Source organism: Catharus ustulatus, chromosome 31, assembly GCF_009819885.2.
Source record: "Catharus ustulatus isolate bCatUst1 chromosome 31, bCatUst1.pri.v2, whole genome shotgun sequence".
Taxonomy (NCBI): Eukaryota; Metazoa; Chordata; class Aves; order Passeriformes; family Turdidae; genus Catharus; species Catharus ustulatus.
In genome coordinates this window covers 1,441,507-1,465,455 of record NC_046251.1, presented here as the reverse complement: position 1 = coordinate 1,465,455, position 23,949 = coordinate 1,441,507, and the positions used below count along the sequence as shown (strand labels likewise).

Sequence of the window (23,949 nt, the reverse complement as noted above, 5' to 3'; positions counted from 1 at the left end):
AAAAAAATGGGAATAAATGAGAATAAAAATAAAAATTGGGGGGAGAAGGGAATAAAGATGGGAATAAAAATAAAAAGTAGGGAAAAATGGGGGAAAAAATGGAAATAAAAATGGGAATAAAAATGGAATAAATGGAAATAAAAAGTGGGGGAAAAGGGGAATAAAAATGGGAAAAAAATGGGAATAAAAATTAAAATGGGAATAAAAATAAAAATGGGAATAAAAATAAAAATGGGAATAAAAATAAAAATGGGAATAAAAATAAATGGAAATAAAAATAAATAGTGGGAAAATGTGAATAAAAATGGGAATAAAAATGGGAATAAAAATGGGAATAAAAATGGGAATAAAAATGGGAATAAAAATGGGAATAAAAATGGGAATAAAAATGGGAATAAAAATGGGAATAAAAATTAAAAGTGGGAAAATGGGAATAAATTGGGAATAAAAATTAAAATGGGAATAAAAATAAAAATGGGAATAAAAATAAAAATGGGAATAAAAATAAAAATGGGAATAAAAATGGGAATAAAAATGGGAATAAAAATGGGAATAAAAATGGGAATAAAAATGGGAATAAAAATGGGAATAAAAATGGGAATAAAATCAAAAGTGGGAAAAAAGGGAATGAAAAAGGGGAATAAAAATAAAATGGAAAAAAATGGGAATAAAAATGGGAATAAAAATAAAAATGGGAATAAATGGGAACAAAAATGGGAACAAAAATGGGAACAAAAATGGGAACAAAAATGGGAACAAAAATGGGAACAAAAATGGGAACAAAAACAAAAAATAGGAAAAAAGGGAATAAAAATGGGAATAAATGGAAATAAAAATAAAAAGTGTGGAAAATGGGAACAAAAATGGGAATAAAAATAAAAATGGGAATAAAAAAGGGAACAAAAATGGGAATAAAAATTAAAAATGTGAATAAAAAAGGGAATAAAAATATTAAAATGGGGGAAAATGGAAATAAAAATGGGAATAAATGGAAATAAAAATGGGAATAAATGGAAATAAAAATAAAAATGAGAATAAAAATGGGAATAAAAATAAAAGTGGGAATAAAAATTGCAATAAAATGGAATAAAGGGAGTTTGGATGCAGGCACTGGGCAGGAAATAAACGGGGAATTCTTTAATTGGCTCCTGAATAATTCATGGGATTCACCTGGAAAAGGTCAAAACTGCCTGGGAATTGCAGAGAGCCGGGCAGGGAGGGGTTAAATCCTGGGGGGATTCATGGGCTGGGAGGGGGAATCAACAAATCCATCCCAAAAATCCCAAATCCTGGAAAAACCATCCCAAAAAATCCCAAATTCCACAAAATCCATCCCAAAAATCCCAAATATTTGTTATTAAAAATTGAGAAATTATCCCAAAAATCCCAAATCCTGGAAAAACCATCCCCAAAAATCCCAAATTCCATAAAATCCATCCCAAAAAATCCCAAATATTCATCATTAAAAATGGGGGAATTGTCCCAAAAATCCCAAATCCTGTAAAAACCATCCCAAAAATCCCAAATATTCATCATTAAAAATGGGAAAATTGTCCCAAAAATCCCAAATTCCACAAAATCCATCCCAAAAATCCCAAATATTCATCATTAAAAATGGGGGAATTGTCCCAAAAATCCCAAATCCTGTAAAAACCATCCCAAAAATCCCAAATATTCGTTATTAAAAATGGGGAAATTGTCCCAAAAATCCCAAATTCCATAAAATCCATCCCAAAAATCCCAAATATTCATCATTAAAAATGGGGGAATTGTCCCAAAAATCCCAAATTCCATAAAATCCATCCCAAAAATCCCAAATATTCACTGTTAAAAATGGGGGAATTGTCCCAAAAATCCCAAATCCTGTAAAAACCATCCCCAAAAATCCCAAATTCCACAAAATCCATCCCAAAAATGCCAAATATTCATCATTAAAAATGGGGAAAACATCCCAAAAATCCCAAATTCCACAAAATCCATCCCAAAAATCCCAAATATTCACTGTTAAAAATGGGGGAATTGTCCCAAAAATCCCAAATTCCACAAAATCCATCCCAAAAATCCCAAATATTCGTTATTAAAAATGGGGGAATCATCCCAAAAATCCCAAATCCTGTAAAATCCTCTCAAAAATCCCAAATATTCATCATTAAAAATGGGGAAATTGTCCCAAAAATCCCAAATATTCATCATTAAAAATGGGGAAATTATCCCAAAAATCCCAAATCCTGTAAAAACCATCCCAAAAATCCCAAATTCCATAAAATTCATCCCAAAAATCCCAAATATTCATCATTAAAAATGGGGGAAACATCCCAAAAATCCCAAATCCTATAAAAATCCTCTCAAAAATCCCAAATACTCATCATTAAAAATGGGGAAAACATCCCAAAAATCCCAAATCCTGTAAAATCCATCCCAAAAATCCCAAATTCCACAAAATCCATCCCAAAAATCCTAAATATTCATCATTAAAAATGGGGAAATTGTCCCAAAAATCCCAAATCCTGTAAAAACCATCCCAAAAATCCCAAATATTCACTGTTAAAAATGGGGAAAACATCCCAAAAATCCCAAATTCCATAAAATCCATCCCAAAAATCCCAAATATTCATCATTAAAAATGGGGAAATTGTCCCAAAAATCCCAAATCCTGTAAAAACCATCCCAAAAAATCCCAAATTCCATAAAATCCATCCCAAAAATCCCAAATATTCATTATTAAAAATGGGGAAACCACCCCAAAAATCCCAAATCCCAAATATTCATCATTAAAAATGGGAAAATTATCCCAAAAATCCCAAATCCCAAAAAATCTGTTGGTAAAAATCATCCCAAAAACCCCAAATCCTAAATAATCACTGTTAAAAATGGGGAAATTGTCCCAAAAATCCCAAATCCTGTAAAAACCATCCCAAAAAATCCCAAATTCCATAAAATCCATCCCAAAAATCCTAAATATTCACTGTTAAAAATGGGGAAACCACCCCAAAAATCCCAAATCCTGTAAAAATCACCCCAAAAATGCCAAATGTTCATCATTAAAAATGGGGAAAACATCCCAAAAATCCCAAATTCCACAAAATCCATCCCAAAAATCCCAAATATTCGTTGTTTAAAATGGGGAAATTGTCCCAAAAATCCCAAATCCTGTAAAAACCATCCCAAAAATCCCAAATATTCATCATTAAAAATGGGAGAATTGTCCCAAAAATCCCAAATCCTGTAAAAACCAGAGGAAATGGGAAAGAAAGAGGGGAAAGGGAGGGGAAAAAAAGGAGGAAAAAGGAGGAAAAAGGAGGAAAAAGGAGGAAAAAGGAGGAAAAAGGAGAAAAAAGGAGAAAAAAGGAGAAAAAAGGAGAAAAAAGGAGAAAAAAGGAGAAAAAAGGAGAAAAAAGGAGAAAAAAGGAGAAAAAAGGAGAAAAAAGGAGAAAAAAGGAGAAAAAAAGGAGAAAAAAAGGAGAAAAAAGGAGAAAAAAGGAGAAAAAAGGAGAAAAAAGGAGAAAAAAGGAGAAAAAAGGAGAAAAAAATGGAGATAAAAAAGAGAAAAAAAGGAGAAAAAAAGACAGAAAAGAAGAGGGAAAAGAGGAAAAAATGAGAAGAAAAAGAGAGAAAAGAAGAGGGAGGAAAAACCTCCTCAAACTCCCTAAAAAAAAACCTCAGAGCCCCCAAAAACTCCTCAGACCCCACAAAAAGAGCCTCAAACCCTCAGAGAGACCTCAAAAATGACACCAAAAACCTCCTCAAACTCCCAAAAAAGTTCTCAGAGCCCCCCAAAAAACCCAGAGACCCCAAAAAAAACCCAGAGACCTCACAAAAGAGCCTCAAAACCTCACAGACATCCCAAAAATTCCTCAGACTCCTCAAATAAAACCCTCAGAGCTCACAAAAAAGCTCTCAGAGATGCCAAAAACTCTTCAGAATCCACAAAAAAACCCCCTCAGAGACCTCAAAAATGCCCTCAGACACCCCACAAAGAACTCTCAGTGACCCCAAAGCCTCTCAGACACCACAAAAAGGGTCCCAAACCCCACAGAGACCCCAAAAACGACACCAAAAACCCCCTCAAACTCCCAAAAAAAGCCCTCACAGAGCCCAAAAAGACCCAAAGACCTCAAAAAACCCCTTAGACACCTCACAAAGAACTCCAAGAGACCCCAAACACTCCTCACAATCCTCAAATAAACCTCTCAGAACTCAGAAAAAAACTCTGAGACCACAAAAACTCCTCAGACCCCATAAAAAAATCCCTCAGAGCGCCTAAAAAGAGACTCAAAACCCCACAGAGACCCCAAAAACTCCTCAGATCACATTAAAAAAACCCTCAGAGCACTTAAAAAGAGACTCAAAACCCCACAGAGACCCCAAAAACTCCTCAGACCCCATTAAAAAAACCCTCAGAGCACTTAAAAAGAGACTCAAAAAGCCACAGAGACCCCAAAAACTCCTCAGACTCTCCACAAAGACCCAAAAGAATTCTGACACCTCAAATAAACCACTCAGAGCTCACAAAAAAGCTCTCAGAGATCCCAAAAACTCCTCAGAATCCACAAAAAAATCCCTCAGAGACCTCAAAAAACCCCTCAGACACCCCACAAAGAACTCTCAGTGACCCCAAAACCTTTCAGACACCACAAAAAGAGCCCCAAAACCCCACAGAGACCCCAAAAACTCCTCAGACTCTCCACAAACAACACTCAGAGACCCCAAAAACTCCTCAGAATCCATAAAAGCAAACCTCAGAGACCCCAAAACCCCTCAGAGTTCACAAAAAGAGCCCCAAAACCCCACAGAGACCCCAAAAATTTCTCAGACTCCCAAAAGAAACCCCACAGAGACCCAAAAAAAACCATCAGACACCCCACAAAGAACTCTCAGAGCCCCCAAAACCTCACAGAGCTCACAAAAAGAGTCCCAAACCCCACAGAGACCCCAAAAATTCCTCTGTCCCCTCAAATAAACCTCTCAGAGCTCACAAAAAACTCTCAGAGATCCCAAAAACTCCTCAGACCCCATAAAAAAATTCCTCAGAGCGCCTAAAAAGAGACTCAAAACCCCACAGAGACCCCAAAAACTCCTCAGACTCTACACAAATAACAACCAGAGACCACAAAAACTCCTCAGACTCTCCACAAAGAACACTCAGAGACCCCAAAAACTCCTCAGACTCTACACAAAGAACACTCAGAGACCACAAAAACTCCTCAGACTCTCCACAAAGAACACTCAGAGACCCCAAAAACTCCTCAGACTCTACACAAATAACACTCAGAGACCCCAAAAATCCTCAAAATCCATAAAAGAAAACCTCAGAGACCCCAAAACCCCTCAGAGCTCACAAAAAGAGCCCCAAAACCCCACAGAGACCCCAAAAATTTCTCAGACATCCAAAAAAAACCTCACAGAGACCCAAAAAAACCCCTCAGACACCACACAAAAAACTCTCAGAGCCCCCAAAACCACTCAGACAACAAAAAAAGAGCCCCAAAACCTCATAGAGACCCCAAAAACTCCTCAGACTCCTCAAATAAACCTCTCAGAACTCACAATAAACTCTCAGAGATCCCAAAAACTCTTCAGACCCCATTAAAAAATCCCTCAGAGCGCCTAAAATGAGACTCAAAAAGCCACAGAGACCCCAAAAACTCCTCAGACTCTCCACAAATAACTCTCAGAGACCCCAAAACCTCTCAGACCCCACAAAAAGAGCCCCAAAACCCCACAGAGACCCCAAAAAAGACACCAAAAAACTCCTCAAACTCCCCAAAAAGTCCTTAGAGCTCCCAAAAAACCCCAGAGATCCCAAAATACCCCTCAGACACCCCACAAAAACCCCTCAGAGATCCCAAAATCTCTCAGACAACAAAAAACAAGCCCCAAACCCTCACAGAGACCCCAAAAACTCCTCAGACCCCATAAAAAATCCCTCAGAGAGCCTAAAAAGAGATTCAAAACCCTACAGAGACCCCAAAAACTCCTCAGAATCCATAAAAGAAACCCTCAGAGACCTCAAAACCCCTCAGACCCCACAAAAAGAGCCCCAAAACCCTACAGAGACCCCAAAAACTCCTCAGACTCCCCACAAAGAACACTCAGAGACCCCAAAAACTCCTCAGAATCCATAAAAGAAACCCTCAGAGACCTCAAAAATTTCTCAGACTTCTAAAAAAACCCCACAGGGACCCAAAAAACCCCCTCAGACACCCCACAAAAATACCCTCAGAGCCCCCAAAACCCCTCAGACAACAAAAAAGAGTCTCAAAACCTCATAGAGACCCCAAAAATTCCTCAGACTCCTCAAATAAACCTCTCAGAACTCACAATAAACTCTCAGAGACCCCAAAAACTCCTCAGACCCCATAAAAAATCCCTCAGAGTGACTAAAAAGAGATTCAAAACCCCACAGAGACCCCAAAAACTCCTCAGACTCTCCACAAATAACACTCAGAGACCCCAAAAACTCCTCAGAATCCATAAAAGAAAACCTCAGAGACCCCAAAACCCCTCAGAGCCCACAAAAAGACACCATAAAACTCCTCAAACTCCCCAAAAAAGTCCTTAGAGTCCCCCAAAAAACCCAGAGATCCCAAAAAACCCCTCAGACACCCCACAAAAACCCCTCAGAGATCCCAAAATCTCTCAGACAACAAAAAACGAGCCCCAAACCCTCACAGAGACTCCAAAAACTCCTCAGACCACATTAAAAAATCCCTCAGAGCACCTAAAAAGAGACTCAAAACCCCACAGAGACCCCAAAAACTCCTCAGAATCCATAAAAGAAACCCTCAGAGACCTCAAAAATTTCTCAGACTTCTAAAAAAACCACACAGAGACCCAAAAAAACCCCTCAGACACCCCACAAAAAACCCTCAGAGCCCCCAAAACCCCTCAGACAACAAAAAAAGCCCCAAAACCTCATAGAGACTCCAAAAACTCCTCAGACACCTCAAATAAACCCCTCAGAGCTCACAATAAACTCTCAGAGACCCCAAAAACTCCTCAGACTCCTCAAAAAAAAACACTCAGAGACCCCAAAACCCCACAAAAGATCCCTCAGAGACCCCAAAATTCCCTCATACCTCACAAGACTCCTTCAGAACCCCACAAAAATCACTCAGAACTCCCCAAAATCCCCTCAGAGCTCACCTGGGATTCCTCAGAGCCCCCCAAAATCTGCTCCAAAGCACCACAGACCCCAAAAGAGTCCCAAAAACCTCTCAGGGTCCCCCCAAAATTCCTCAGACTCCTCAAAAGACCCCTCAGAGCCCCAAAATCCCCTCACAAAATCCCTCAGAGCCCCAAAATCCTCTCATAAAACCCCTCAGAGCCCCAAAATCCTCTCATAAAACCCCTCAGACCCCCCCCCAAATCCTCACTGGGTCCCCCTAGGTTCTATCAGGCCCCACAAATCCCCTCACAAAACTCCTCAGACTCCCCCAAATCCTCACTGGGCCCCCAAATCCCCTCACAAAACTCTTCAGATTCCCCCCAAACCCTCACCAGGTTGCCCTAGATTCTATCAGTCCCCCAAATCCCCTCACAAAACTCCTCAGACCCCCCCCAAAAAAACTCCTCAGAATCCCCCAAATCCCCTCAGCCACCCCAAATCCCTTCACAAAACTCCTCAGCGCCCCCAAATCCTCTCATAAAACTCCTCAGATTCCCCCAAAACTCCTCAAATCCCCCAAAATCCCCTCACAAAACTCCTCAGATCCCCCAAATCCCCTCACAAAACTCCTCAGATCTCCCCCAAATCCCCTCATAAAACTCCTCAGATCCCCCCAAATCCCCTCACAGAACTCCTCACTCCCCCCAAATTCCCTCACAAAACTCCTCAGATCCCCCAAATCCCCTCATAAAACCCCTCAGATCCCCCAAATCCCCTCACAAAACTCCTCAGCTCCCCCCAAATCCCCTCAGCGCCCCAAAATCCCCTCACAAAACTCCTCAGACCACCCCAAATCCCCTCAGCCCCTCATAAAACTCCTCAGACCCCCCCAAATCCCCTCATAAAACTCCTCAGACCCCCACAAATCCCCTCACAAAACTCCTCAGATCCCCTAAATTCCCTCACAAAACTCCTCAGACTCCCCCAAATCCTCTCACAAATCCCCTCAGACCCCTCAAATCCCCTCACAGAACTCCTCAGCTCCCCTCAAATCCCCTCACAAAACTCCTCAGACCCCCCCAAATCCCCTCACAAAACTCCTCAGATCTCCCCAAATCCCCTCACCACCCCTAAATCCCCTCACAAATCCCCTCAGCCCCCCCAAATCCCCCCACAGATCTCCTCACTCCCCTCAAATCCCCTCACAAAACTCCTCAGATCCCCCCAAATCCCCTCACAAAACTCCTCAGATCTCCCCAAATCCCCTCAGCGCCCCCAAATCCCCTCACAAAACTCCTCAGAGCCCCCCCAAAGCCCCTCAGGCCTCTCAACTCCCCCCATCCCCTCACGAGCCCCCACCGTTCTTCCCCCCCCATCCCCTCCGGCGGCCCCTCCGCCCGCTCGGCCGCGTTCCCCTCGCTGCCCCCGGAGCTCCCGGGGGTCCCGCACTCACCGGGGGCTCCCGGGGGGTCCTGAGGGTCCCGGGGGTCTCTGCCCCCCCCGCCCCGCCTCAACCGCGACGCTCCGGGCGGGGGCCGCGGCCCGGCAGAGCCCTCACAGCGCACCAGCCAATCAGAGAGCGCATTTCGCCCTCCAGCCAATCAGAGCGCGGTGCCCTCAGCGTTTCCACCAATCAAAGCGCGGAGAAGCACCGTTTGTCCCGCCCCCCTCCCGCCGCCATTCAGAGAGGGGCGGGGCGGAGGCGCGAGGGAGCCGCCAGCCAATGGTAGAGCGGTTCTGCCACCAAGCCACGCCCACTCCTCGCAGTGAACCAATCATATCGCGGCATTGGCAAACCACGCCTTTTATGGGTGGAGCGGCGGGTGCCGAACGTGGACGGAAACTGCCGAGAGCGGCGGAAACGCCCGAGCGCGCTCCGGGAACGGCCGAAGCCACGCGCGGCGCCGAGATCGGGAGGTCGCGGGTTCGAGTCCCGCCTAGTCCGGCTTTGCACCCCCTTTTTTGGGGTACCCCCCATTTTTGGGGTGTTTTCCGGAATCCAGCGGCCAATTAAGGCTCATCCATAATTAACGAGCCCGGAGGTGCCGCCGGGGGAGGTTCCCGGGGGTCTCTGGGCTGGGTTTTTTTGGGGGGGAATTTTGGGGTACCCCCAGAAATTTGGGGGTGAAGTCACCAATGGGAACTTCCCCCCCCCCGGATTTTGGGGTTCAATCCCCTCCCCTCGCTGCTGGAAGGGCACCCTGGATTTTGAGATCAAATTCCCCATTTTTGGGATCCAACCCACCCAAAATTTTTGGGGTGCAATTCCTTTATTTTTTGAGGTCCCCCCCTTTTTCCCATCCCTGTCAAAGTCTCTACCAGGGATGGAGATGGATGTGCCCCCCAAAATGGGTCAGGACCCCCAAAAATGGATCAGAACCCCCCCCAAAATGCTCAGTGCCCCCCCAATTCTCTGCCAGACCCCCCCCCAAATAGATCTGGACCCCCCAAAATGGATCAGGACCCCCCCAGACCCTCAGAGTCCCCCCAGAAAGCTCTGACAGACCCCCCCCAAATAGATCAGGACCCCCTCCCACAAAAGCTCAGAGCCCCCCCCAAAATGCTCTGCCAGGGCTGGAGATGGATGTGCCCCCCCAAAATGGAGCTGGACCCCCCCCCCCAAAGGCTCAGACCCCCCCCATTCTCTGCCAGACCCCCCAAATAGATCAGGACCCCCCAAAATGGGACTGGACCCCCCCAAATCCATCAGGACCCCCCCAATTCCCTGCCAGACCCCCCCAAATGGGTCAGAACCCCCCAAAATGCTCAGAGCCCCCCCCCCCCAAAACACTCAGACCCCCCAATTTCTGCCAGCCCGAAGATGGATGTGCCCCCCCAAAATGGGTCAGGACCCCTCCCCAAATGCTCAGAGCCCCCCCCCCAGTTCTCTGCCAGAGTCCCCCAAATAGATCAGGACCCCCCAAATTAGTCTGGACCCCCCTAAATGCTCAGAGCCCCCCCAGTCTGTGCCGTGCTGGTGATGGATGTGGCCCCCCCAAAATGGGGCTGGACCCCCCCCAAATGCTCAGAGCCCCCCCAACAATTTTCTGGCAGACCCCCCCAAATAGATCAGGACCCCCTCCCACAAATGCTCAGAGCCCCCCCAAAATGCTCTACCAGGGCTGGAGATGGATGTGCCCCCCCAAAATGGATCAGACCCCCCCCCCAAGTGCCGGGAGCCCCCAAAAATGCTCAGAGCCCCCCCCAGTTCTCTCCCAGACCCCCCCAAATAGAACAGCCCCCCCCCCCCCCCAAAATGGGGCTGGACCCCCCCCAAACACTCAGACCCCCCAATTTCTGCCAGCCCGGAGATGGATGTGCCCCCCCAAGATGGGTCAGGACCCCCCCCAAAATGCTCAGAACCCCCCCAGCCCCCCCCGGTCGGTGCCAGCCCGCGGCTCGATGTCCCCGGTGCCCCCCCGTGCCCCCCCGTGCCCCCCCGTGCCCCCCCCGTGCCCCCCCCGTGCCCCCCCGTGCCCCCCCCGTGCCCCCCCCGCCGTTCCGGGCCGGGGGCAGCCGAGCGTGCCCGGGGGTCCCGCGGGAGGAGCTGTCAGGGAGAGGGGGAGGGGAGGGGAGGGGGGAGGGACAGAGGGGGGGGGGGACACATCCATCTCCTGCCTGGCACAGACTGGGGGGGTCTGAGCCTTTGGGGGGGTCCTGACTCATTTGGGGGGGTCCTGATCTGTTTGGGGGGGTCCTGACCCATTTGGGGGGGTCCTGATCTGTTTGGGGGGGTCCTGACCCATTTTGGGGGGGGTCCTGATCTGTTTGGGGGGGTCCTGATCCATTTGGGGGTCCGGGAGAGAATTGGGGGGGGGGGCTCTGAGCGTTTTGGGGTGGCGTTCTGGTCAATCTGGGGGGGTCCAGCCCCATTTTGGGGGGCACATCCATCTCCGGGCTGGCACAGACTGGGGGGTCTGAGCCTTTGGGGGGGTCCTGATCCATTTTGGGGGGGGGTCCTGACCCATTTTGGGGGGGTCCTGATCCATTTGGGGGTCCGGGAGAGAATTGGGGGGGGGGCTCTGAGCATTTGGGGGGGCATTTTGATCCATTTTTGGGGTCCAGCCCCATTTTGGGGGGGTCCTGATCTATTTGGGGGTCCGGGAGAGAATTGGGGGGGGCTCTGAGCGTTTTGGGGGGGGGGGGTCCTGATCCATTTTGGGGAATCCAACCTCATTTTGGGGGGGGGGGGGCACATCCATCTCCTGCCTGGCACAGATTGGGGGGGCTCTGAGTGTTTGGGGGGGCTCTGAGAATTTTGGGGGGGGGTCCTGATCCATTTGGGGGGGGCTGATCTATCTGGGGGGGTCTGGCAGAGAATTGGGGGGGGGTTCTGATCCATTTGGGGGGTCCAGCCCCATTTTGGGGGGGGGGGGCACATCCATCTCCAGCCCTGGCAGAGAACTGGGGGGGCTCTGAGAATTTGGGGGGCTCTGGGAGAGAATTGGGGGGGCACGGACATTTGGGGGGGGGGGCTCTGAGTGTTAGAGGGGAGCTCTGAGGTTTGGGGGGGTCTCTGAGCATTTGGGGGGGTCCAGACTCATTTTGGGGGGACTCATCCATCTCCAGACCTGGCAGAGAACTGGGGGGGCTCTGAGCATCTGGGGGGGCTCTGAGAATTTTGGAGGGGGGGTCCTGACCCATTTTGGGGGGTCTGGGAGAGAATTGGGGGGGGTCTGAGCCTTTGGGGGGGGTTCTGTTCCATTTGGGGGAGGGGGAGGGGGACGGCGCCGCCCCGCCCCCCCCCCGATCGATCCGAGGCGATGTTGACATTTCCAAATCCCGGGAATTTTTATTGGATCGATCGGGGCGGGAGGAGCGGGGAGGAGCGGGGAGGGGGAGCCCAAAAAATTAAAAAAAAAATCCTAAATAAATCCTTTAAAAATCCTAAATAAAACCTAAAAAAATCCTAAATAAATCCTAAAAAATTCCTAAATAAATCCTAAAAAATTCCTAAATAAATCCTAAAAAAATTCTAAATAAATCCTAAATAAATTCTAAATAAATCCTAAATAAAACCTAAATAAATCCTAAATAAATTTTAAAAAATCCTAAATAAATCCTAAAAAAATCCGAAATAAATTAAAAAAAAATCCTAAAAAAATCCTAAATAAATCCTGAAAAAATCCTAAATAAATCCTAAAAAAATCCTAAATAAATCCTAAAAAATTCCTTTAAAAATCCTAAAAAAATCCTTTAACAATTCCTAAATAAAACCTAAGAAAATTCCTAAATAGGGATCCTAATTGGAGCAGGATTGGGATTCCCAAACCCCAAATCCCAAATCCCAAAGCAGCAATTCCCATAAACGGGCTTTGACCCTGCCCCATCCATCTCCCTGAATAAATCCAAAATAAAACCTAAATAAATCCTTTAAAAATCCTTTTAAAATCCAAAAAAAAAAAATTAAAATCCTAAATAAATCCTAAAAAAAATTAAAAAAAATCCTAAAAAAAATCCTTTAAAAATAAAAAAAATCCTAAATAAATCCTAAAAAAATCCTTTAAAAATCCTAAATAAATCCAAAATAAATCCTAAATAAATCCAAAATAAATCCTAAATAAATCCTAAATAGGAAGAGCTCCCCCAGCCCTAATTGGGGCAGGATTGGGATTCCCAAATCCCAAATCCCAAAGCAGCAATTCCCATAAACGGGCTTTGACCCTGCCCCATCCATCTCCCTGAATAAATCCTATAGAAATCCTAAATAAATCCTAAAAAAAATCCTTAAAAAACCCTTTAAAAAATCTTAAATAAATCCTTTAAAAATCCTAAATAAATCCTAAATAAATCCTAAATAAAACCTAAATAAAACCTAAATAAATCCTAAAAAATTTCTTTAAAAATCCTTTAAAAATCCTAAAAAAAATTCTAAATAAATTCTAAATAAATCCTAAATAAATCCTAAAAAAATCCTAAATAAATCCTAAATAAAACCTAAATAAAACCTAAATAAATTCTAAATAAAACCTAAATAAATCCTAAAAAATTTCTTTTAAAATCCTTTTAAAATCCTAAAAAAATTCTAAATAAATTCTAAATAAATTCTAAATAAATCCTAAATAAATCCTAAATAGGAAGAGCTCCCCCAGCCCTAATTGGGGCAGGATTGGGATTCCCAAATCCCAAATCCCAAAGCAGCAATTCCCATAAACGGGCTTTGACCCTGCCCCATCCATCTCCCCTAAATCCCCCCCTGGGACCCCCCGGGACCCCTCCCCTAATTGGAGCTCCTGAAATCCCAAAATCCCCGAGAATGAATCCACAAATCCAAATAACCGACCCTGAATCCCAAATAACCCACCCTGAATAAAACCTAAATAAATCCTAAATAAAACCTAAATAAATTCTAAATAAATTTTAAATAAATCCTAAATAAATTCTAAATAAAACCTAAATAAATCCTAAAAAAATGCTTTAAAAATCCTAAAAAATGCTAAATAAAATCTAAATAGATCCTAAAGAAATCCTTTAAAAATCCTAAATAAAACCTAAATAAATCCTAAATAAAACCTAAATAGATCTTAAATAGATTCTAAATAAATCCTACATAGACCCTAAATAAACCCTAAATAAATCCTAAAAAATCCTAAATAAATCCTTTAAAAATCCTAAAAAAATCCTAAAAATATCCTAAATAAAGCCTAAATAAAACTTAAATATATCCTAAATAAAACCTAAATAGATCCTTAAAAAATCCTAAATAAATCCTAAATAAATTCTAAATAAATCCTAAAAAATCCTAAAAAAAACTTTAAAAAATCCTAAAAAAAATCCTAAAAATATCCTAAATAAAGCCTAAATAAAACCTAAATAGATCCTTAAAAAATCCTAAATAAATCCTAAATAAATTCTAAATAAATCCTAAAAAATCCTAAAAATATCCTGAATAAAACTTTAAAAAATCCTAAAATAATCCTAAAAATATCCTAAATAAAGCCTAAATAAATCCTAAATAAAACCTAAATAAAACCTAGATAAATCCTAAAAAATACTAAATAGATCCTTTAAAAATCCTAAAAAATCCTAAAAAAATCCTTTTAAAAATCCTGAATAAATCCTAAAAAAATCCTAAAAAAATCCTAAAAAAATCCCAAAAAAATCCTAAAAAAATCCTTAAAAAACCCTAAATAAATCCTTAAAAAATCCTAAATAGAACCTAAAAAAAATCCTAAAAAATTCCTTTAAAAACCCTTTAAAAACCCTAAATAAATCCTAACTAGGCATCCTAATTGGAGCAGGATTGGAATTCCCGGACCCCAAATCCCAGGGGATGAATCCCAAATCCCTGACCCCGAATCCTCGGCTCCAGCCCCATCCATCTCCTGAAATAAATCCCAAACAACACCCCCGAGTGAATCCCAAATCCTGAATAATTGATCCCGAGTAAAGAATCCCCAGTGATGAATCTTGAATAAATAATCCCCAATAATGAATCCTGAATAAAGAATCCCCGATAATGAATCCTGAATAAAGAATCCTAAATAATTAATCCATAAAATGAATCCCAAATAATTGATCCCGAGTAAAGAATCCCCAGTGATGAATCCTGAATAAAGAATCCTAAATAATGAATCGTGAATAAATAATCCTAAAAAATGAATCTTGAATAAATAATCCTAAATAATGGATCCATAAAATGAATCCCAAATAATGAATCTTGAATAAAGAATCCCAAATAAAAAACCTCAAATAAAGAATCCCCAATAAAGAATCTTGAATAAAAAACCCTAAATAATGAATCCCAAATAATGAATCCTAAATAATGAATCCTGAATAAAGAATCCCAAATAATTAATTTTGAATAAATAATCCTAAATAATGGATCCTAAATAATGGATTCCAAATAATTAATCCCAAATAAAGAAGCTTGAATAAATAATCCCGAATAATGAATCCCAAATAAAGAATGCCAATTAATGAATCCCAATTAATGAATCCCAAATAAAGAATTCCCAATAATGAATCCCGAATAATTAATCCTGAATAATTAATCCATATAATGAATCGCAAATAATGAATCCATAAAATGAATCCATAAAATGAATCCCAAATAAAAAATCCCAAATAAAGAATCCCAAATAAAAAATCCCAAATAAAAAAATCCCAAATAAAGAATTCCAAATAAAAAATCCCAAATAAAGAATCCCAAATAAAAAATCCCAAATAAAAAATCCCAAATAAAGAAACCCCAATAAGGAATCCCAAATAAAAAAACCCAAATAAAAAAAATCAGATAATGAATCCCCAATAAAGAACCCCGATTAATTAATCTTGAATAAATAATCCCAAATAAAGAATCCCAATTAAAAAATCCCCAAATAAAAAAATCCCCAAATAAAAAAATCCCCAAATAAAAAAATCCCAAATAAAAAAATCCCAATTAAAGAATCCCAAATAATGAATCCATAAAATGAATCCCAAATAACGGATCCTGAATAAAGAATCCCAATTAATGAATCCAAATTAATGAATCCCCAATAATTAATTCCCAATTAAAGAATCCCAAATAATGAATCCATAAAATGAACCCCAAATAACGGATCCTGAATAAAGAATCCCAAATAAAGAATCCCAATTAATGAATCCAAATAATGAATCCCCAATAATTAATTCCCAATTTAAAAATCCAATTAATGAATCCCAATTAATGAATCCCCAATAATTAATTCCCAATAATGGACCCCAAATTGTCCCCCCTGTCCCCCCCACCAGTGTCCCTTCATTGTCCCCCCCCCGTTGTCCTACCCCAGTGTCCCCTCCCTGTCCCCCCCCCATGTCCCTCCCCAGGGCTGTCACTCGCCCCCCCCCCGATTTGTCACCCCCCCTTGTCCCCCCCAGTGTCCCCCCCCGGTGTCCCCCCAGTGTCCCCCCCTCCAGTGTCCCCTCCCTGTCCCCTCCCAGTGTCCCCTCCCTGTCCCCCTCCGTTCTGTCACCCCCTGTCCCCCCTCACTGTCCCCACCCCAGTGTCCCCCCTCCATTGTCCCCCCTCACTGTCACCCCCAGTGTCCCCTCCCTGTCCCCCCCCATTGTCCCCCCCCCGTTGTCCCCTCCCTGTCCCCCCCGGTGTCCCCCCAGGGCTGTCACTCACCACCCCCCACGAGCTGTCACCCCTCTGTGCCCCTCAATGTCCCCCCCGTTCTGTCACCCCCTGTCCCCCCCAGTGTCCCCCCCGGTGTCCCCCCTCCATTGTCCCCCTCCCCGTTGTCCTCCCCCCGGGTCCCCCCCTCACTGTCCCCCCCCCCATTGTCCCCCCCAGTGTCCCCTCCCTGTCCCCCCCCGATGTCTCTCCCCAGGATTGTCACTCCCCCCCCATTTGTCACCCCGTGGTCTGTCCCCTCCGATTGTCCCCCCCGGTGTCCCCCCAGTGTCCCCTCACTGTCCCCCCTCCAGTGTCCTCCCCGGTGTCCCCCCAGGGCTGTCACTCACCCCCCCCCCACGAGCTGTCACCCCCCTTGTCCCCCCCCATGTCCCCCCCCAGATCTGTCACCTCACGTCCCCCCCCGTGTCCCTCCCATTTGTCACCCCCCTGTGCCCCCCCGTCCCCCCCCGTCCCCCCCTGTCCCCCCCCGATCTGTCACCTCCCGCCCCCCATAATGTCCCCCCCCCCGTCCCTCTCTGTCCCCCCCCTCTCTGTCACCTCCCGTCCCCCCCCCTGTCCCCTCCCGTCGCCGCCGCCGCGCTCGGGGCTCCTGGGGGCCCGCGGTGGCAGCTGGTGACCGAGGTGGTGGCGCTGTCACCGCGCGGGGGGGACACGGGGGGACACGGGGGGGGCACAGAGAACACCGGGGGGGGGACACGGGGGGACACGAGGGGACAGGGAGGGACACGAGGGGACACCGAGGGGACGTGGCTGATGCTTTATTCATGGGCTGGGCCCGACCGCCACCAGCGGGGGGGGGACAGGAATGTCGCCTGTCCCCAACCCCCCCCGCGGGTCCTGGGAGAGGGGGGGAGACAGAGATGGGAAAGGGGGGGGACACGAATGTCCCCAAACCCCTCCATGGCACCTGGGGGGGACACGGAGATGGCAAAGGGGGGGGACACGAATGTCCCCAAATCCCGACACGGAGACGGCAAAGGGCGGGGGGGAAACTGAGGCAGGGAGGGGAGGAGACCCTCCCCCCACCCCAGGCCTGGTGGCATCAATTTGGGGACACCAAAAACGGGGCTGAGGGACCCCAAAACTGGGGCTGAGACCCCCCCAAATGTTGAGACACCAACCCAGGGACCCCAAAACTGTCCCCAAAGCCCCAACCCCGGTGCCACCCACGGGGACGGGGACAGGATTGGGGCCCTGTCCCTGCTGTCCCCATCCTTATCCTCCCGTCCCCATCTCTGTTTCTGTCCCCATCCCTGTCCTCTCTGTCCCCCTCTGTCCCCACCCGCGTCTCTGTCCCGCCTGTCCCTCCCTGTCCCCCGCAGTCCCCATCCTTGTCCCCATCCCTATCTCTGTCCCCCCGTTCCCCCCATCCTCCCTGTCCCTCCTGTCCCCCCCGTCCCCTCCTGTCCCCTCTGTCCCTCCCTGTCCCCATCCCTGTCCCCGTCCCTGTCCCCTCCTGTCCCCCCCGTCCCCATCTTTGTCCCCATCCATGTAGCCCCTGTCCCCCCGTGTCCCCATCCCTGTCTCTGTCCCTCCTGTCCCCCGCATCCCCATCCCTGTCCCCCTATCCCTGTCCCCCCTTGTCCCTTCTGTCCCCTCATCCCTGTCCCCCCTGTCCCCCCTGTCCCCCTCCTGTCCCCCCTTGTCCCTTCTGTCCCCGCCATCCCCATCCCTGTCCCCCCTGTCCCCCCGTGTCCCCATCCCTGTCCCCCCCGTCCCCTCTGTCCCCATCCCCATCCCTGTTTCTGTCCCCCCCTGTCCCCAACCCCATCTCTGTCCCCATCCCTGTCCCCCTGTCCCTCCCTGTCCCCCCCATCCCTGTCCCCCCCGTCTCCCACTGTCCCCATCCATGTCCCCCCTGTCCCCCCGTGTCCCCATCCCTGTCTCTGTCCCCTCCCGTCCCCTCCCCGTCCCCATCCCTGTCGCCCCTGTCCCCTCTGTCCCCCCATGTCCCGCCTGTCCCCCCTGTCCCCATCCCCATCCCTGTCCCCTCTTGTCCCCCCGTCCTCCCTGTCCCCATCCCCGTCTCTGTCCCTCCTGTCCCCCCCTGTCCCCCCCTCCCTGTCCCCCCCATCCCTGTCCCTGTCCCCCCCTGTCCCCCCCTGTCCCCCCTGTCCCCCTCCCTGTCCCCCCCCGTCCCCCCGTCCCTCCCTGTCCCCATCCCTGTCCCTGTCCCCCCCCGTCCCCATCCCTGTCCCCCTCCCTGTCCCCCCCATCCCTGTCCCTGTCCCCTCCTGTCCCCATCTCTGTCCCCCCACATCCCCATCCCTGTCCCCCCTTGTCCTCCCTGTCCCCCCCATCCCTGTCCCTGTCCCCCCCTGTCCCCATCCCTGTTTTTGTCCCCCCCATCCTCCCTGTCCCTTCTGTCCCCATCCATGTCCCCCCTGTCCCCCCCTGTCCCCATCCCCGCTAATTAGGGTTTCCCCCTCTCTCCTCTCTAATTAATTCTCTCATTAAGGCCGAGGCTGCGCGGGGGCGGCGGTGTCGCCGCTCGGGGGGGGGGGGGGGGGGGGTGGCGGTGTCGCTGTCACTCTGTCCCCACTGTCCCCCCCCTTGTCCCCCCCAGGATTTGTCGCACAAACATCGATCCCGGCCGTAAATCCGTGATGGATCGCGGGATCCGAGCGATCCGAGACCTTTGGAATTGTCGCGATGGATTGTCCCCAAGGGACGGGGGGGGACAAAAACGCGCCGGGAGTGCAGGAGAGGAGCGGGAGAGACGAGAAATGAGCGGAAAAAAAGAGAAAATCCGATTTAAAAGGCACGGGAAATGAGGGAAAACGTGGAAAAAGCGGGTGGGAAATAGAGAAAATTCATTAAAAACGGGTGGGAAATGGAGAAAAGTCATTTTAAAATACACTTAAGATAGAAAAATCATTTAAAAACACATGGAAAATATAGAAAACGTATTAAAATATATAGAAAATATAGAAAATACATAAAATATATATAGAAAATATAGAAAATACATAAAATATATATAGAAAATATAGAAAATACATAAAATATATATAGAAAATATAGAAAATGCATAAAAACTATATAGAAAATATAGAAAATGTGTAAAAACCATATAGAAAATATAGAAAATGCATGGAAATGTGGAATATATAGAAAATGCATAAAACCCACATGGAAAATATAGAAAATTTATAAAAAACACATAGAAAATATAGAAAATGCATAAAAATCACATAGAAAATATAGGAAATATATAGAAATAGATGGGACATATAGAAAATGCATAGAAATGTGGAATATATAGAAAATGCATTAAAAATACGTGGAAAATATAGAAAAAAATCATTAAAAATACACGGAAAACAGAAAATTCATGAAAACCCACAGGAAATACAGGAAATGCATGGAAATACGTGGGAAATATAGAAAATATATTAAAAACCATACAAAAAACACAGAAATGGCACCAAAATCCACATGTGGATGGGCAGAAAGGGCACGAAACGCACGGGAAATGCAGGAAATGCATCCAGAAATGCAGGAAATGCACAGAATGTACCCAGAAATGCATCCAGAAATGCAGGAAATGCAGGAAATGCACAGAATGCACCTGGAAATGCAGGAAATGCATGGGAACTCTGCCCAGAAATGCATCCAGGCATGCAGGAAATGCAGGAAATGCACAGAATGCACTCAGAAATTCATCCAGAAATGCACAGGAAATGCAGGAAATTCACAGAATACCCCTGGAAATGCAGGAAATGCACCCAGAAATGCACCCAGAATTGCACAGGGAATGCACATACACGTGCAGGATGCACACAGGGCATGCACACGCATGTACAGGGCTCACACATGCACAGATGAACACACAGAGCTCACTCAGGATGAACACACAGAGCTCACACATGGACTGAGCATGAACACACAGAGAACACACACAGAGCTCACACACACAGGATGAGCACACAGAGCTCAGACAGAGCTCACTCAGGATGAACACACAGAGCTCTCACAAGAGATTACCCACAGTTTACACACAGCTCACACATGGGATTACACAGAGCTCTCTCACATGCGTGGGATGTTCATACATGAGCAGAGCTCACATCCACACACGGGATGTTCACACACAGAGCTCACACACATGGGCTGAGCGTGAAACACAGAGAACACACACAGAACACACACAGACACACAGACACAGTCCCACAGGGTTCATACTCAGAGCTCACACAGAGCTCACACACATGGACTGAGCATGAAACACAGAGATCACACAGAGGATGCACACACATGCATGGAGCTCACACATACAGACCTCACAGAGCTCACAGACATGGACTGAACAGGAACACACACAGAACACACACACAGGATCCTCACGTGTGAACTGAGTGTGAACACACGTGCACAGAACACACACAGACACACAGACACACAGACACAGTCCCACAGGGCTCACTCAGAGCTCACACAGAGCTCACAGAACGAACACAGAACACACACACAGAGGATGCACACAGAGCTCACACACATCAGCTGGGTGAACACACATGGACTGAGCAGGAACACACACAGAGAACACACAGAGGATGCACACATGGGAACTGAGCTCACACACAAGAACTGAGTGTGAACACAGAACAGACACACACAGAGCTCACACACAGAGGTCACACACAGAGATCACACATAGACCTCACACACGGGATGTTCACACACCCAGGATCCACACTCAGAGCTCACACATGGGCTGAGTCTGAACACACACAGAGCACACAGAGAACACACAGAGCTCACACACGGGATGTTCACACATCCAGGATTCACACAGAGAGCTCACACACAGAGCACACAGGATGTTCACAGGATCCACACACAGAGCTTGCACTCCCCATCACACACAGAGCTCACACACATGGACTGAGCAGGAACACACACAGAGAACACACAGAGGATGCACACAGGTGAACTGAGCTCACACACAAGAACTGAGTGTGAACACAGAGCAGACACACACAGAGGTCACACACAGAGTTCACACACGGGATGTTCACACATGCAGGATTCACACACAGAGCTCACACACAGAGCTCACCCAGCTCACACACATGGACTGAGCATGAGCACACCCTCACAGAGCTCCCACTCCCACCCAGAGCTCACACACGGGATGTTCACACACCCAGGATTCACACTCAGAACTCACACACAGTGCACACAGGACGTTCACAGGATTCACACACAGAGCTCACAGGATTCACACACAGAGCTCACACTCAATGCACACATCCCCACACTCACACACGGGATGTTCACACATGCAGGATTCACACACAGAATTCACACACAGAATTCGCACACAGAACTCACACTCAGAACTCACACATGAGATGTTCACAGGATTCACACACAGAGCTCACACAGAGCTCACACAGAACTCACACATGGGGCATTCACAGGATTCACACACAGAGCTCTCACTCAATGCACACAGCCCCACACACAAGGGATGTTCACACACCCAGGATTCACACACAGAACTCACACATAGAACTCACACACAGAGCTCACACATGAGATGTTCACAGGATTCACACACAGAGTTCACACACAGAGTACACAGGATGTTCACAGGATTCACACACAGAGCTCTCACATCCAGGATTCCCACTCAGAGCTCACACACACTGACTGAGCATGAACACTCTCACAGAGCTCACACACGGGATGTTCACACACCCAGGATTCACACACAGAGTTCACACACAGAGCACACAGGATGTTCACAGGATTCACACACAGAGCTTGCACTCCCCATCACACACAGAGCTCACACACATGGACTGAGCAGGAACATACACAGAGAACACACAGAGGATGCACACATGGGAACTGAGCTCACACATGAGAACTGAGTGTGAACACAGAACAGACACACACAGAGCTCACACACAGAGGTCACACATCCAGGATTCACACACAGAATTCGCACACAGAGCTCACACTCAGAGTTCACACATGAGATGTTCACAGGATTCACACACAGAGCTCCCTCACTCCGCATGACACACAGAGCTCACACACAGAGCACACAGGATGTTCACAGGATTCACACAGAGGTCACACACACAGAGAGTTCACACATCCAGGATTCACACACAGAATTTGCACACAGAGCTCACACAGAGCTCACACACAGGACATTCACAGGATTCACACACAGATCTCACACTCAGAGCTCTCACTCCCACACCTACCCAGGCCCTGCACACCTGCACTGGAGCCTGCACTGGAACCTGCACTGGAACCTGCACTGGAACCTGCACTGGAGCCTGCACTGGAACCTGCACTGGAACCTGCACTGGAACCTGCACTGGAACCTGCACTGGAGCCGTGCCCAGCCCCAGCCCCGCACCCCTGGGCCCACATGGACCCGAACCTGAGTCACAGACACGAACCACGGACACGAACCACGGACCAGAATCATGGACCAGAACCACAGACCTGAGTCACAGACACGAACCACGGACCCGAACCACGGACCTGTGTCAGACACGAGTCACAAACACAAACCACGGACAGGAACCACGGACCAGAACCATGGACACGAGACACGGACCTGAGTCACAAACACGAACCACGGACCAGAACCACAGACCTGAGTCACAAACACGAGACACGGACAGGAACCACGGACCAGAACCACGGACACGAGACACGGACCTGAGTCAGACACGAGTCACGGACAGGAGTCACAGACACGAACCACGGACCTGAGTCACAGCCAGAGTCACAGACACGCACAGACCCCTCACACGAGTGTGCAAACCCCCCCCACCCCCCCCACCCCACCCCGCGTGGGACCCTCAATACCGGGGGTGGGGGATGAGGGAACCCCCAGGATGGTGCTGGGAAAGGACCCGACGCCCCCCACCCCCAATTTGGGGTTCCCAAACCCCTCCCGCACCCCCCAATTCCCAACCCCCCCCCCCATCCCAGGCCCTTGCACACCCCCACCCCCCCCCTTGCACACTCACCCCCCCCTCCCCCCCCCGGCGCCGGCCCCTCCCCGCCCCCGCCGTGCCCGGGGCCGTCGGGCGAGCGGGCGGAGCGGGGCTCGCTGCGGGCGCGGCGGCGGCACCGGCCGCAGGTACCGGGGGGGGGTCCGGCCTTGGGGGGGGTCCCTCGGTCCCGCGGGTCCCCGGGGAGGAGCGCGGGGGGGTCCCGGAGATCCCCCCGGTGCTGCCGCCCGGATCCCGCCCCGCGGGACGCAGCGGGGACAGCGCGGGGACAATCCCGGGGGGACAATCCCGGGGGGACAATCCCGGGGGTGCCGCTCCCCGCGTGTCGCTCACGGGAACTTGGGGAGAAGTTGCGGCGGGGCCATCGCGGATCCTCCCCGGTTCCATCCCGGTTCCATCCTGGTTCCATCCCGGCTCCGATCGCGGTTCCATCCCGGCTCCGGTCACGGATCCTCCCCGGCTCCATCCCGGCTCCATCCCAGTTCCTCCCCGGTTCCTCCCTGGTTCCATCCCGGCTCCGGTCGCGGATCCTTCCCGGTTCCATCCCGGCTCCATCCCGGCTCCGATCGCGGTTCCATCCCGCTTCCATCCCGGTTCCATCCCGGCTCTCTCGTGGCTCCATCCCAGCTCGGGTCCCGGTTCTGTCCCGGTTCCGGTGGCGGCTCCCTGGCGGCTCCATCCCGGCTCCGGTTACATCACCAGCTCCCACCCCGGCTCCGGTCCTGGCTGCTGCAGGAGCTCCGCTCTGA

General features: G+C 48.1%; 1 protein-coding gene and 1 long non-coding RNA gene across 2 annotated transcripts in view; both read right to left on the bottom strand.

Annotated features, from left to right (window-relative positions):
- SPATS2 (spermatogenesis associated serine rich 2) overlaps positions 1–8,642 on the bottom strand; it is a 40,754-nt gene extending 32,112 nt beyond the window's left edge. The window contains exon 1 of the mRNA XM_033083097.1: positions 8,562–8,642. The gene's annotated coding sequence lies outside the window, so the exon portion shown is untranslated. The remainder of the gene's footprint in view (positions 1–8,561) is intronic.
- Positions 8,643–18,723: 10,081 nt separating this feature from the next.
- LOC117009178 lies at positions 18,724–23,590 on the bottom strand. Its single transcript, XR_004420435.1, has 3 exons — positions 23,534–23,590; positions 22,902–22,951; positions 18,724–18,847 (listed from the first exon to the last, which is right to left on the bottom strand). It is a non-coding gene; the product is annotated as an uncharacterized LOC117009178 (long non-coding RNA).
- Between the last annotated feature and the right edge of the window lie 359 nt (positions 23,591–23,949).